The sequence below is a fragment of the Nilaparvata lugens genome, chromosome 10 (assembly GCF_014356525.2).
Source record: "Nilaparvata lugens isolate BPH chromosome 10, ASM1435652v1, whole genome shotgun sequence".
In the NCBI taxonomy this organism is placed as follows: Eukaryota; Metazoa; Arthropoda; class Insecta; order Hemiptera; family Delphacidae; genus Nilaparvata; species Nilaparvata lugens.
Genome location: NC_052513.1, coordinates 9,215,993 through 9,227,822, shown reverse-complemented (window position 1 = coordinate 9,227,822; position 11,830 = coordinate 9,215,993). Strand labels below are relative to the sequence as shown.

Below are 11,830 nucleotides of genomic sequence, written 5' to 3'. Positions count from 1 at the left end.
TTACAGAGTAATGTAGGCTGGTTTTCACAGACTAACTTGATCAATTTTAAATCTGATTCCATTGTCATGACTGTATCTGTATAAACTTTGTTGAAATTTCAAAATATTTTGAAAATGATGCTGCGTATCTTCAAAATTTAAACCACAGTGAAAATGATTGTTTTCGCTATTTAAACAACAATGTTTCATCGAATGGGTAACTGTTATTACGTTAAAATTGATCGAATTCTGTGTTGAGCATCTGTTTTGGTAGATTAATCGACGTTTTCAGACCCTAACCTGCTTTACGGACCGCGAATCTGATCGTGTGTAAACACTGTTCTGACAGTTACCCAAGAGATAAGAGTAAATAAAAGTGGAAGAAGTATTGCGATTTGAGCCGGCTTGGGAAAAGTGCAGGCAGGGGAAACAGCGAACGAGAAATAAAAGAAGAAAAATAAGGAGAAGAAGTGTTACTAGCAAAACTGTTTCTAGCTTAAACCATCCATGTTTTTTCCAGTTGCCAGTAGGAGAAATTTCGATTTCCTGAAATGGCCTCGTAAAAAAGCTGTATACAGCCCTCCAGTCCATGTTTGTATGGAGGGAAAGAATTGTACTGGTATGTTTTTGAAGAGGAGATTTCAAGGTGGACAAGGGGTTTGAATGTTTGAGGGTGAAAAGTGGTAGAAGAAAGAGAATGAGTGAGAGGGGTGGAAGTGAGAAAGGAGAGGAGCATGTCAGGGACGTGAAAAACAACTCTTCTCTTGATAGGGGGGTTAATATGTAGATAGGAAGCGGGTTTAAATAAAATATTACCCTGGAATGAAATTTTTGGAAGGGCTGTATTATCCTCTCTTCAAATAAGCGGATATTGTTTATGCGCTTCAGATGCTCGATTATAATCTAAACTCATGCATTTCCGGATCGTAGCTGAACGAAAATGGCTGAGTTCGCAAGTGCGCATGTTTTCTAAAGTATGCGAATTTGGTATGAACTAGATATTACTAGGAGTCCAATTGTGTACTTTTGTTCCAGACCAAGATACTTTTCAGATTTCCTAGTTTATGAATTATCTATTTCCTTCAAGTGTAGACTGCACCTCAGCTATGTAAGGCTAATAAATAATTAATTATTTATTAATATCAGAACTTAGTCTTGAGCTTCTAATCTTTTTCATTTAATGCTCATGATCATAATGGAAGTCAGATTAGTTATTTGTGCAACTAGTGCGCAAAGTGACAGTTTGCTGCACCGAAAGAAACGTTTAGGAATGGTTTCTTGAGTGCAGCAGAGGAACTTTGCGCACATATTTCACATTTAATTTTTCCTACAGTTACCATTGAATATAAAAAGTGGGTAATTATGAGTAAAATTGCCTGAAATGCATCAAATGTTTTTCTGTGTAATTTTATTATTGATAAAAACCTTAATCCTAAAATCCTAAAGTCCTCGTTGTCCTTGGTTATAATATATAATGAATAAATAATTAGCGCGTTGTGCTTCGTTGCACCTCTGCTCACTATAGCAGCCACAGCAGTCACTGTTACCAACTTCATTTTCATTTTGCTGCACTGTTGCTCCATATAACCTACTAAGTATTTTGCGTTGTCATGTTGAAAATCTGGAGTGCAGAAAAATTTTTCCCGCACTAGAGCGGAAAAGTGATTCTTTGCGTTCTGTAATCAGTGCAGCAATAGCCACTTTTCTACGTAACTGTAGGAAAAATATTTTTCTACCTCATATCATGATTGTGATCCAGTGATTGTCAGATAACATTTCTCTCCCTTTGCCAATTTGTTGATAGTGGAAAATGAACGGATCTGGAGTACTCGGTGGGATTCGATCCACCAGGACTCTTTCTTCTGAACCAAAACTTATTTATATCATACTCTATCTTGAAATTCTACGCCATCATTAACGCAAGAGTCGCAAGTTTATTCAGACATGAATAATATCGTTCATGTATTGTCGTCATAATAACCGTTAACGAATTAAACGTTCTGTATACAAATAATATGATATAAATAAATGAAAAATCTTCAATAATAGTGATACTGATAATGTACTATAATGATCAAATATTGTGATTTATTTAATTATGCGATGAATGAACTGCATTCATTGATCAATAATTATCACTGTATTGTATTTATGTCTGTTTGCTACTGGTAGTCTGATCAATAAAAATCATGAAATGGAAATGATATGCTATTCCTTGTATTCGTCAACACAAACATAAAAATGAGATTTACATTATTACAAATGAGAGATTTCCTTGAAAATGTTGTCTCTATGGCTCCTGTGAGATAATAATGACAATGATATTATTCATCAATAACGTATGACAGCATCTCGGTATTAAAAGGCTGTGCATAGGGTAAAAATAAACTTTCTACTGGTGATACTTTTCAAAGTTTTACGATTTGTATAATCATTGATCAAAATTCAACATTTGAGAGAGTCAAGAAAAATAAAAATATATTCTTCAAAATAATAATATGAAAATCGGGAAGAAACCATTATTGTCACAAAGTACAGAATTACAAAATATTGGTATAGAATTAAATTTAGAGTTCATGCATTTAGGAAGTAGCGCTACCCCATTAATATTTCACTCGATGTTTAGAAAGATTTCCAAGCTACCAATTTGCGAAGAGAATATGTAGATGAAGAAAATGTAGAAATTTGATGATGCAGCTTACCGGAATTTAGAAGAGGTATTTACTTTATTTTGCTGTGTCTTCATGATGTTTAGTCCTGTTTACTTAAATTCCATGGTCCAGTAGTTAGATTCGTTGTACAAGCAGGTTGTGTTTCAAGATATCTTCAATTAAATCATATTTTTCATAAATAAAAAAACCTGTATGGACAAATAACAATCTCATAATTCTACATACAAAATTATTACTTGTTAGAACAAGATAGCTTTGTTGAGATTTGTAAATTCAGTAACAAATAAAGAAAAGGTACATATTGAATTGATAATGAGATTTCCAGAAAATTAAATAAATGTAGAGACATTATGAAAATAAGAAAGAACAGATGTAAAATAATAAAAATTGAATAGTTAAGAATTAGGTCATTGGACGGTAGAACAGGTTCGGTCTAGTCAGAAAGTAGAAAAATTATAACATTTCATAAATTTAACTTCAGTTAATGAGAATAAAAGATATTCAATGAATTCGGTATAATGATCAGAATATGAAGAAACATTACAAGATTTTAGAAATAATATAGATGAATTTTCCAGAACATGAGAAAGTAATAAAAGGTCTACAAGCCAATTCAATATCTACAAATTTAGAAAAAGGCTTTAAGCTTACCCAACTGGGTTTTAAAAAAAAAAGACTCAATCAAAATATTAAAAGTAAAGAAGGCCAAAGCCTATTTTGGCAAAATTGATTCATGTTGGAGGATAATCAAATACTGAACGAAAAGAAGAAACCATTTCTTAAATTTTGAGTCAGACAATGTCAAAATCCAATGAATTAGTGATTGACAAAGCTTTCAGTAGAGAATACAGCGTAACAGTTCAGCTGTTCAACAGCAGGTTTGCCAACTTGCAAAACAAAATACAAAAGTATCAATCTTTTATGAATTACTAGCAAGAACCCGTGCTTCGCAAGGATCTATTTTAAAACTTGTCAAAATGAAAACTTGACATAATGAAATTTTGAAGAATTGAGAAAAGGCCTATAACCATCCTTGGTTAATTAACAATCTATAAGCAAAATTTCAAGTTGATTAGTCCAGTAGTTCAGACGTGATGATGCGTCAAACATAATTTTCCTATCCCTTACGTGCATAAGCCAGCTCTTTACTTTATTTATAATTATTATAGAGATATAGTTAACAACTGCAAGAGATAGGACTGTGGAACAGAATAGTGGTGAAACTATGATAACGCCAGAAGTGTCTCAAACACAATAGTAGGTACTACATGAACTTTTTGAAAGTGATTTGAAAAATGTTAAAACAACAGAACTGAATCCTTATCATTCTACCTTCATTTAGAGAGGCTTTTGTTTGAGCCGAATGGAAATCTATTTATAAAAAATGAATGTCTGTTTGTTTGTATGTTTGTTTGTTCCCTGTAGACTTGAAAACTACTTGACCTAACGGCATGAAACTTTGGGAATATGTTGTGTGAATATTGGGGATGGTTTCTGAACAGAAATTTTAATAGGGGGGCTAATAGTTATTATTTATTAATCCATTTTACAGACATATGTTTTCGAAATTTTCGGCCGAGCGGCTACTGAAAAACGAAAAGATGATCATGATTCAAGATCATATTGTGATAATATGATTTAGCATCTAAAGTTACCAGCTGTAATAAACACATCACCCTGTGATAAATCATTGTGTACTGGTATTAAAACGGTAGTTTGGAGTTGAAGTGTAGTTGATTGGTACCAGCTGTTGATTATGGTTCCTTAGAAGACCTATACAAATAATTATCACTCCCCTATCATTGAGAAACTGGAAAATGTTGCAAAAATTATTCACCTTATGAAAGAGAGTATATATATATATATTATATATATATATTATATATATATATATATAATATATATATATATATATATATATATTATATATATATATATATATATATATATATTATATATATATATATTACATTTGAGTGTTTCGCGGATGGATATATTATATGTAAAAGAATTAACCGGGTACATCCGTTTGTTTTGACTTACTTGAGTCTGACGTTTCGTCGCCATCGCAGACGACATCTTCTGAGGGTGGCGTCGAGATCCACACTGAGTCCTAGGTATTCTTTCTGGGTCGAAGAGCATATCTCCTACCCCCTCCCTCCACTTGCTTGTGCTGGCGCTGTTGGGTGAGTGAAATTCCAGGAAAGTTGTCTTGTTTTGGTGACAATGGTGCTGTAGCGGGTTTCATTGTACCAGGTACTGGCGTTTGGTATTCAAATTAACTTCCATAAGGGAGACACGTTGAGGCTGTCGTCTCTTTTATTTAGAGAGCCTTGCTTTTCGATTTCCAACGCCTCTCTCACAATCCTGACTTGAAAATCTCGAATGCTGGCTATTTGTTTGGAATTCACGAAATTTATTGTATGACCAGTATTTTTCACATGGTTATATAGGGCTGAGGTTGATTGTTGATTTTTTATGCTTAATTTATGTTCATCTATTCTAGCAGAGATTCTCCTATTTGTTTGGCCTACATATTGCTTGTCACTTGTCCCCTGCCTGAACTGTGACAAGCAATATGTAGGCCAAACAAATAGGAGAATCTCTGCTAGAATAGATGAACATAAATTAAGCATAAAAAATCAACAATCAACCTCAGCCCTATATAACCATGTGAAAAATACTGGTCATACAATAAATTTCGTGAATTCCAAACAAATAGCCAGCATTCGAGATTTTCAAGTCAGGATTGTGAGAGAGGCGTTGGAAATCGAAAAGCAAGGCTCTCTAAATAAAAGAGACGACAGCCTCAACGTGTCTCCCTTATGGAAGTTAATTTTGAATACCAACGCCCAGTACCTGGTACAATGAAACCCGCTACAGCACCATTGTCACCAAAACAAGACAACTTTCCTGGAATTTCACTCACCCAACAGCGCCAGCACAAGCAAGTGGAGGGAGGGGTAGGAGATATGCTCTTCGACCCAGAAAGAATACCTAGGACTCAGTGTGGATCTCGACGCCACCCTCAGAAGATGTCGTCTGCGATGGCGACGAAACGTCAGACTCAAGTAAGTCAAAACAAACGGATGTACCCGGTTAATTCTTTTACATATATATATATATATATATATATTATATTATATATATATATATATATTGTATAGTATTTATGTATAGTATTCATATTGCATTCATTAATTACTGGAGAATGAAAGAATAATTTACAATTTTTTGAATTTAGCTTAGCTTATATTCATCCTAAAATGGAAAGAATGTGGAATTCTGTGGGTTCATCGTACATCGCATATTTCCTGGACCATATATCGACAATCTACAGCTATGAAAACATTGAATATTTTTCTTTGAAACACTGATATTACCTTTTTTTTAATTGAAAACTTTACTGATAGATATTACTACCAATTGATTGAGAAGAATAATATGTTTTCGGAATAATGAATGCTGCATGACTAAGCACATAGGAAGTCCGTATTGAGATGTAAATGAACATGTTGATTGTCAGATGAATTTCATGATTCACCAAATAAAGTTAAGTGTAACATGAGATACATTGGCGGTACGAAGTTCGCTGGGTAAGCTAGTTGTAAATTAAGCTTTATTATTAATAGACAACGCTGAAAAATACAGGCTCAATCACCAGGAATACTATAAATCTATGAGGGACCAGTAAGCCATTAATTTTGAGTAGTTCAATTACTTCCATTATGGACACTGGATACATTATGGACAATCAATACGTATGAAATTTATTAGCTACCGTACAGAATAAAACATTTTTGATTGCAGTGACCCCAACTACTGTATTATGAATAAGCATTCGGATCAAATATAAGGAATTACTCGCATCTCTCATCAACTCGTGATTTTTATTCACAGAATATTAACAAAAAAAAATATATATATATTAAGTTATATTTAATAAACTCACGGCTAGTACTCAAGTTTGTCTTTTTCTGGCCGTGCTACAAATAAATGTAGGTATATGTTTGACATTTTGTTTCTGTAATCTTGTTGTCTATTAAGAAAGTTTTCAATGTGATTTTTGATGGCAATAAAATTTGAATTTGAAAAAAGAATTATCAACAAACTCCTAACCAAAGAAAACCTTCGTGCTCTGTTCTAATAGGAGTATTTATGAGACTCCATATACAGCTGATAGAAGGCGCAAACCGAACTGGCCAAGCATACAACGATGGAACAAACACGTGGTAAGCTCGCGCTCTCAATCAACGCAAAATCAATTCGATCAGCTAATTGACGAAATTGTTTTAAGCTTTCCAATGATTACAACATATGTTAGAATATCATGTGTCAATTATCTCAGTTCCATATGGAGTTCACCTTACCATAAGCTTACTTAATAGGATCCTTTTTCATCCTTTGAAATCCTTAGAGGCAAAATATCTCAAAATCCGTTCTTAGTGCGCATCTAGCATGTTTGAAGAATATTTGTGCAAAGTTTTAAGTCTGTAGGCCAATTAGTTTGAGCAGTAGTGTGATTTTACATCAAAATTTTCGAAAAGTGCCCTCTCCTCAACCCCCCTGTGCTCCTGATTGGAATTTTTCTGCATAGATCTGATTTTTTTCGTACCTAAACGAAAAAGTTCCTCATGACTTTGATGTGCAATGAACGGTTAAAAAGTGAACATTTTGGGGGGGGGGCCAGCTCCCTCAGGGGAGGGGGCAAATATCTGAAAATCCTTTTGTAGTGGATGTTTTGAGGCTACAATAAACAATTGTGCGAGATTTCAAGTTTTTAGGCTTAGTAGTTTGGGCTGTGGTGTGATTTCAGTTTGTCGGGGCTTAGACTTTTAGATATAGTAGGAGAAGAAGAAGAAGAAGAAGAAGAAGAAGAAGAAGAAGAAGAAGAAGAAGAAGAAGAAGAAGAAGAAGAAGAAGAAGAAGAAGAAGAAGAAGAAGAAGAAGAAGAAGAAGAAGAAGAAGAAGAAGAAGAAGAAGAAGAGAAGAAGAAGAAGAAGAAGAAGAAGAAGAAGAAGAAGAAGAAGAGAAGAAGATAGATTATTATGTTGCTTTGGCCTGTATAAATGTCGAAATAAAAAATGATAGATTATTATGTTTCTTTGGCCTGTATAAATATCTGTATAAATGTCCTGTAACAACTAGAGGTGCGTCCACACATGCCGAACCGAACCTCGAACCGCGCAGCAAACCGTGCATTCCTCCGAACATCTTGCCTTTCATCGAACATGACCATATGTTTCATAATGTTAAAAATCAGCTGTTAATCATTCGCCGTACCGTACTCCGAACCATTCGCCGTGCCGCTTGCCTCTGTTCTAACTGCTCGCCTCACCTAACTCCGAACGCTGAACTTTTCAGCCAATCAGAGCCCTCGATTACAATTATTATTCGCCGTGCAGCTCGCTCCACAATATTTTGGCTATCCATCACAAGTGGAAAACATGCGAACATGAATACATAAGTATGGGCAATTTTTTATTTGATCAAATTCATGTTTTGAAGAATTCATTGTTACGAATGATAAATTGATAGGAGCTTATAAATATTTTCTAATCCAAATGAAATAATTTCTAAAAAAAATAATGATTGGATAAATACCAATATTGAATATTATTGTTGACCAAGAACTCAGTACATCGACAATTCATTCAACTAATTCTGTATTGATAAAATTATAATCATTTTCTCTTTTGATAATCAATTTCATCAACTAACTGAAAAAAGTACTTCAATTTCCATGAATTTATTAATAGAATTATATAAATCTAAAGTGTAGGTCATATCTAAATTCACAAAGAGTTCGATTCTTGTTGGCAAGATAGATGTTATTCAATGCAGAAATCATTGTTATTTTACTAAGGATAAAATGAATACATAGTTCTCTTTCAGGGGGAGTTTTAACAACCCACAAAACTCATTTTTCATTTGAAGAAATAATCTCAAAAAGGTGCATAGGACCTTACTTTTTTGTTCAGCTTGCCAAAATACCCCTCATTTCAATATTAAAATTTTCGACTGACTGTACAGTGAGTCTATCAAGGCTTGAATAATTTTGAAATTTTAATTAAATAAAAAATGGTAGAGAATAATTATCATGTAAATATCAACACCATTATTTAAAGAAATATTAACTGCATGCGTTTTCATATTGCCGATACAGCATTGATAAAACTGTAGACGTTTATTTAGCAGTCTCAAAAAACTGATCTAGCTGAAATAGTTATTTGTGCAACTAGTGCGCAAAGTAACAGAGGCAAAATATCACAAAATCCGTTCTTAGTGCGCGTCTAGCATGTTTGAAGAATATTTGTGCAAAGTTTCAAGTCTGTAGGACAATTAGTTTGAGCTGTAGTGTGATTTTACATCAAAATTTTCGAAAAATGCCCTCTCCTGGATCCCCTTGTGCTCCTGATCCAAATTTTTCTGTATAGATCTAATTTTTTTCGTAGCTGAACAAAAAAGTTTCTCATGACTTTGCTGTGCAATGAGCGGTTAAAAAGTACAACATTTTTGTGTGGCCCCAGCTCCCTCAGGGGGGCAAATTTCTGAAAATCCTTTCTTAGTGGATGTTTTCAGGCTACCATAAACAGTCGTGCAAAATTTCAAGTTTTTAGGCTCAGTAGTTTGGGCTGTGGTGTGATTTCAGTCTGTCGGGGCTTAGCCTTTTATAAGTATAGAGATTAAAAACCAAAAAATTCGATTATAACTATTCAAATTACGGAATTAAAATTATAGTCAACTATTGAGAATTTAATTTTGGTACATCATCAAGCTATCAAAATCAAAAAGTTTTTCCAGGAAATCATTTTTTTCTGATCATTACTTTTTGAGATAGGCTATGAGTGCCTTAAGTTGAAATTTTTGGGACAGAACATTTCAAATTCGGTAAGAAATATATCCATGAGATTTAGAGGATAAATTCTTCATGGTATTGTTAATTGAATGATACCAAAATTTTTCGAAAATATCAAATTTAAGAAAGTTATTCAATTTACCAAAAATAACTTGACCCAAATTTATTTTTGGTCAATTTAAGTAAATTGATTTACTTCATCAGAAATTTTGATTTATTCAATCAACAATACCATGAAGAATTCATCATGTAAATCTCATGGATTTATCTCTTACCAAATATGAAATGTTCTGTCCCAAAAATTTGAACTTGAGGCACTCATATCTCAAAAAGTAATGATTGGAAAAAAAATTTCCGTGATAAAACTTTTTTATTTTGATAGCTTGATGATATTCAAATAGAAAAAAATCTTTGAAAAATATCACCAGTAAAAAGTTGTTTATTTTTAGCCTTTGCACAGCCTTTGAAAAGCAAGTTCTGATCTTGCATTGGACATGTACCTGTGGTAGATTTTCACAAACCGTTCTCTTCTCTTTCAACTTTGTCATCATAACAACTTTCACTATCAATCCTCTGATAGCTCAGTTGGTAGAGCGGTGGACTGTAGTTGGTTTGTTATCAGTAATCCATAGGTCGCTGGTTCAAATCCGGCTCGGAGGAAAATATTTTTGACACTTTTTTCAATTCAAATATTGTAGAATTTTCCAAAAAAAATATTTTCAACTATTCACAATATTTACAACATAGCCAAGTAGGAAAATGAGAATTTGCCATTGTTTGGGATAGCGGAGTGGATGTTGAGATGAGGTCATGAGTCACGTTTGAAACTCTCAATTATTCTACTGATCATAGTCTGAAATTCCTGTCAACTTTGAAAAAGCATGCTAATAAATTCCGGGAAGAAACTAACCTCATAGTTTGTTTTGCTGAATGATGTCCAATGCATCATAGCTACGAATTACATACATCATACATACAGAGTGGGTGAAAAGTCCGAGAACGGCTTAATATCTAATACACAAAGGTAATTTGACTGTAGGTGTGATCGGGGATCCTACTAAAATTGAAAATACTACTCTACTATGACTTCAAAAATCTGGTCCGCCATATTGAATGCAACTTTGTTTTTTAAATAGGAAGGTGGTCATGCGATACATGATTTCGATACGGAATTCCATGAAAAAATGAATGGCGAAAACTGCATATCAATATCTCAAACCGTTTCGTAGATATTCACATTATTAATACTATTCAAAGCGGAAAGGGAGGAAAACAGTATGAGAACGGCTTAGTATCACATGGAAAAAATGAGATTTCAAGGTGGGTGTGATTGGGGATCCCACTCAAATTGAAAATACTACTTTACTTTGTACGCCATCTTGGATCCATAATTTTGAATGCAACTTTATTTTTTTTTAAAGGAAGGTAGTCATGCGATGTATGATTTCAATACGGAATTTCAAGACAAAATGAATGACGAAAACCGCACATCGTTATCTCAAACCGTCTCCGAGATATTCACATTATTAATCAATATCACTTATCTATTTCATTGCTGATTTGCATAATATCGATTTATAATGTGAATATCTTCCAAACGGTTTAAGGTATGGATGTACGGTTTTTGCCATTAATTTTGCCTTGAAATTCCGTATTGAAATCATGTTTCGCATGACCACCTTCCTATTGAAAAAACAAAGTTGCATTCAAAATGTCGGATTCACGATGGTGGACCAGATTTTTGAAGTCATGGTAAAGTAGTGTTTCCAATATGAGTAGGATCCCCAATCACATCCATCTTGAAATCACATTTTTTATGAGATACTAAGCCGTTCTCATACTTTTTTCTTTCTTTTCTGCCTTGAATAGTATTGATTGATAATGTCGATATCTTCGAAACGTTTTGAGACATCGATATGCGGATTCCGCCATTCTTTTTTCTTGAAATCCGTATCGAAATCATGTATCGCATAACACCTTCCTATTTGGAAAATCAAAGTTGCATTCAATAAGGCGGATCCAAGATGACGGACCAGATTTTTTAAGTCATAGTGAAGTAGTATTTTCAATAATTTTAGTGGGATCCCCAATCACACCCACCATCAAATCACCTTTGTGTATGAGATATTAAGCCGTTCTCGGACTTTTCACCCACTCAGTATATCTGCATTACTAAATACATATTATATGCATTACATAAATATGCCTTACACACTGTAACATATTAAAATTTGATAGGCAAGCAAAATCCCTATTTGGAAGAATTTTATAGGTCTGAAGTAAAACAGCTATTCTATTATCGCCAAATGCGATAACAACA

The 11,830-nt window shown here is 33.7% G+C and overlaps 1 non-coding gene across 1 annotated transcript; it reads left to right on the top strand.

Moving 5' to 3' along the window:
• The first annotated feature begins 10,080 nt into the window (after positions 1-10,080).
• Trnay-gua lies at positions 10,081-10,170 on the top strand. The gene is given in 2 exon segments: positions 10,081-10,117; positions 10,135-10,170. It is a non-coding gene; the product is annotated as a tRNA-Tyr (tRNA).
• The last annotated feature ends 1,660 nt before the right edge of the window (positions 10,171-11,830 follow it).